Raw genomic sequence first — 4,795 nt, 5'->3', positions numbered from 1 at the left:
ACAATAGAACTCTGATTGGGAAATGACAGCCTTTTTGTTTTGGAAAGCAACACAAAGGCATAAATCTCACTGGTGCATTGGCCACTTTTCTTTTTTCGACTCTCCGTCCTATACAAATAAAGAGTCTAATAATGACATTAGATGCACGGAACTGCTTCATTTAAAATTTGGGCCACAACTTTTAAATATAAACAAATGTCTGTTACATTCAAACCATTATCAAACTAGTTCACACACTGCATACACAAGGAGATTTAAATTCAAGACGTTTGAAATTAAACATTATGGAATTTTATTACAATGGTGAAAGTGTGATTTATAAACAAAAGCAAATCTTCAGCAAGCAAATATTTCAGCCCCCATTTAAACAGTTTGTGCACACCTCAGTGTTTGATTGCAGAGGTGTTTCATTCCTTTCTTTCTTTTTTTTACCTCTGAAATCCTACAATGTAAACCTTGTTCTTGCTTAGGGTGTTAGAAAATCAAATCATTAACACTGAGGCTTGTTCAGATGTAAGGCTTTGTAGTCATAAGGTCTTTGATATCCGACTCATGGCTAAGAGAGAAGACAGGAAATCCAATTAAAGCTGGGGTCTGGAAGTCTGGAGAAGCTATCAAATGGAAAACACTTAATATACGGTCTGTATTCTAATCAAAGCTGCAGCCCCAAAATACTTGAACACTCACTGACTGGTGTCTCCGAAATCACCTGTAAGAAAACATGTATAATGAAAAGCACAGGCAATCAGAGATGGCAGACTTCACCCCATTCACACAACTAGTGGTCATATTGGCAAGTGTGGAAACACAAACAGACAGACAGACAGACAGACAGCCCTGCCCCTCTGGAGTTCCTGCTCATCTGAAAAGACTCTAGTCGCGAGTAGGAACATCTTTCAGGGAAAGTTTTGTGGTCAAGGGAAAGTTTTTCCCTGGGTAATTTCGGTGGAAATGCGCCAAGTTTTTTTTTCATAATCCTTATGTGAAAAATGGGCTCTTATTTTTATGCTCAGTGGCAGAGTGAGTGGTCTTTCAACTGGGATTTTGTGGGTTTGATTCCTTGTGTGTCCTAGGGCAAGACACTTAACCCTGCCTAGCTCCTGATGGCTGTATACAGTATATGAATATGATCGTACATGAATGGCAACACTTTGGTATAAAGCAGTTTTGAGTGGTCCTCAAGAGAAAGCACTATAAAAATACAGACCATTTACTTGCAGGGAAAAAAGGAGCAGTAACCTCACCGTTTGGTCAGCCAGTAGCCGTTGACCTGAAGAAGTGTAAAACCCTGTCATTTTCACGTAATGTTAAATTTCTGCCAAATAAAGTGTAGCTCGGCCATTAACTTTTTGCTTTAAAAGTAAAAGCCTTGGGGTGTTTGTTAAAAAGCGAGTAGCTGCTTTATGAACTAGCTTGAGGTGCGAAAGGGAAAGGACTGGCAAAGACTAACGTAAAGTGTGTTGCTGTAGTTAAGCCTTGAGCTAATAAAAAGTGCGGGTTGCTGTTTCCTAATCTTGCAGTTTCAGAAAGGGCTTTACGTTTCCCAAAAGGTGAAATTGAAAAAAATCAGGTCTGAAATAAGAGGCCAAATCAGCAGCAACACTTGAAATGGAAACATTGAACATGTTGGACCAAACAAGATCCACTTCGTCTTTGTTTTACCTTCATTTAGATGGAGGAGGAACAGTCTCAGGAAGGGTGGAACACATAAATAACATCTAAAGTCTAGATCTAGACTATAAATACTAGTAAAATCTATTGATGGCAACTGTATATTTAGGGACATCCTTTACGGCACAGCATCGCGTTCTATCACTGAGAGGGGCATTATCTATACAACACTAAATATCATTTCCTCTAAGGACACCCTGTGGGACACTGTTATGTAGGGACAGTAGGGAACTCCATAACAACACCCTTTTTGAATGGAGGGGCACCCACAGGAAATGAAGTTGCAAGAGCCTTCATTATATAGGGCATTGCATCACTTTTCTCCACCGGAAAAGCACTCCTTTTAGAAACAGTCATATTTTTAAATTTATATTCCACTTTAGAGGCCACAGATGAATGGCAGTATAGGCACTTCCTCATGTTTTTATCACTCAAGAGGTTAAGAGCGCGTCTTGTGACTCAAGAGGGCTGGGAGAGTTTTGAAGAATGGACATAATGTGTCATTTAAAGGAACTCTGACTGTCCACTGCTTAAAAGACAATCCCAGCTGTGAGACTGAATCTCTTGGTGGGCTGTTATTAGGCCATTTACTGCTTCATTTTTGCTTTTATAGCTGACGTGTGGCTCTCAGGAAAGTGTGTTTGAAAAATGCTTTGTTGGCAAACAGGGGATTATGAGAATGTGGGCTCCCAGAGATAGTTTGGCTGCACAGTGGGGCACTGGAACGCAGTAATTACTAAATCTCTCCTGTTTCCGCTCCTATTACTGTCCCCTTTACTTCTCACTGGCTGCAACCTGAGCTTCTAACCCCTCCCTTTTGTGTTTTACATACAAGAAGAAGAAGATGGTGCATTTTATCTCAGCAATCCTTTAGTTTTGACTAAACCGTTATTTACAGAGTCATTTTAGTGTACAGACAGACCGGTGGTGTAACTATAGGTGTAATTTATGCTGTGTTACGAGGTTTGTGTTCCACATTGGGGGGAATTGTCAATGAAAATGGAACTCTTCGAGTCTTCTCAGTTACATTTCAGAGGCTGTGTGGTGTATGAACAGTGGAAACTGGCTAATTGCAACCTATCCTTTCAGGGACACGGGGTAATATTGGGACAACTAAACAGTGGAAAATGTCTTGCAATTATCTAGCTGCTGCCAAGTTGTGACCCTGCACCGCAAGAGCTGAGCAAATGGATTATGGCGGCGGGCTTCCTTTTCAAGTCGCTGCCAAGCGTATAATTTGTCGTCCGGTGTTGTTGAAGCAAATTGATTCTGTGCACACGACTTTTTGATATATGTGGCACAAATAGGACTGTTCTCTGCTGTCAAATCACCATTTGATGTGGTTTATGCAGATTGTCTATCGAATCAGCTTTTGTATGGTGCTGTTGTTTTTGAAATTATCGCTGCTCGCTTCAGTCTCTATAGACGTCATATTACTATATGATTGCTCAGTCAGCGGTCGTTACAGTGAACAGCTCCTTGGCTCATACATTTTTATTTTATTCACCTCCCAGGACTCAAGCACACCAAGCTCAGTCCATGGTTCTGATCGCTTCCCCTTTGACCTCTCCTTTCTACTTTTCCAATACAATAAGCAAAGTCAAATCCACGTTCTTGTTTAATATTACCTGTATGCAGTGTGTGTGTATGTATTAGTGACATGCGCGTACAAGGGCCCATCACAATAGCTTGTCATTACTATGTTGCGCCACTGAAACAGACACAAACACTAAGGATTATTTGGTGTGCCACTGTCTGTTATAGCTTGTATCCAATGTACAGAAAACAATAGCTCAAACATGTGATTGTTAACTAAAATAAATGGCATCAGTGCCCGTTTTAAGCCACCCGAGTTTGCTGTGCACTTTAAATCCATGGAGATTCAAGATTCACTTTGATGTCATTTCTTCTGTGTATTGGCCTACACAGAGAGAGAGTAGAGTAATACACCGCAGAACTTGACGGATTGAAAATAACTGACCCGTACAATGGCCCCGCAGTGGTTTTTAAGAGGATGAAATCAGCCAAAGTGGAAGTTTTCTGACGTCTTCGTTTTGTGATAAACTCAAAGAGGAAAAAAGTTAACTAGCCTCAGATTATGTATAACTCAGCCACTGGGTGCCACATCCAGTGTTCTAGAGCCAGTCCCAAGCCCAGATAAATAAGGAGGATTGCGTCAGGAAGAGTGTCCGCCATAAAACCAAATCAAATAGGCTGAGCGTTGTAAACAGTACTGCCATACTGGATCAGTCAAGGCCCGCCCTGCTTGACTGCCCTCGATGCTCTGATCAACAGGTGCTGATGGAAATTGTCCTTCTGAGAGACCAGAATGATGGTTCACGGAAGTTAAAATGCCCTCACTTTGCTTGTCCTCCATGTTTTGGCATCCAATTAATGGTTTCCATCTTGACTTTTATGAATACAGCCAGCAAAGAGACACATTGCATAGTATAGATGTTGCTGGTTACATACAGCATAATGGCGTCGTTTGAGTGTTGCCTGTTGGGTTGCTTTACATCAGACACTAGAGCTCTATAACACAATTCCGGGACCAGAAAACAAGACTCATGTCTGCTAAGACATCATTTACATTTACATTTAAGCATTTAGCAGACACCTTTATCCAAAGCGACTTGCAAAAGAGAGGAACAAGCTACATAGAAGTGGTGTTGGGAAGAACTGATAGAAGATGAGAGTGCAGAGGTGGATCCAAGTGTAGAAGGAGATGCAGTGGAGGTGGTAGTGGTATAAGACAGAAGATGCTCTTGGAAGAGCTGGGTCTTCAAGAGCTTCTTGATGAAAGGGTCAAGTCACAAATTCTCATTCCATCTTTTTGCTCCAACTGACTTCCTGAGGATAAGAATGTAAACAAACATGGCGTCCTACAGCGTACAACCCTTTCTGTGGACATAGCCATTTCACTCAGTTCTAAGCAAATGCTGCTTTCATTATAGACCATTTTAAATCTGTTAGAATTGTAAAAGTCAGTTGTTGAAGTATAAAAAAAATTATTTCATCAAATTTAGGCGGGGTAAAGACAGCAGCCCACAGCATGTGGGGAAATAACCATATTGCTCCACACGAGTGCAGTGTATGAAATATTAATATAAATTAATTATTTATC

The sequence above is a fragment of the Solea solea genome, chromosome 21 (genome assembly GCF_958295425.1).
Source record: "Solea solea chromosome 21, fSolSol10.1, whole genome shotgun sequence".
NCBI classification, from domain to species: Eukaryota; Metazoa; Chordata; class Actinopteri; order Pleuronectiformes; family Soleidae; genus Solea; species Solea solea.
The sequence above is the reverse complement of the archived record's forward strand: the minus strand, read 5'-3'. Positions refer to the sequence as shown.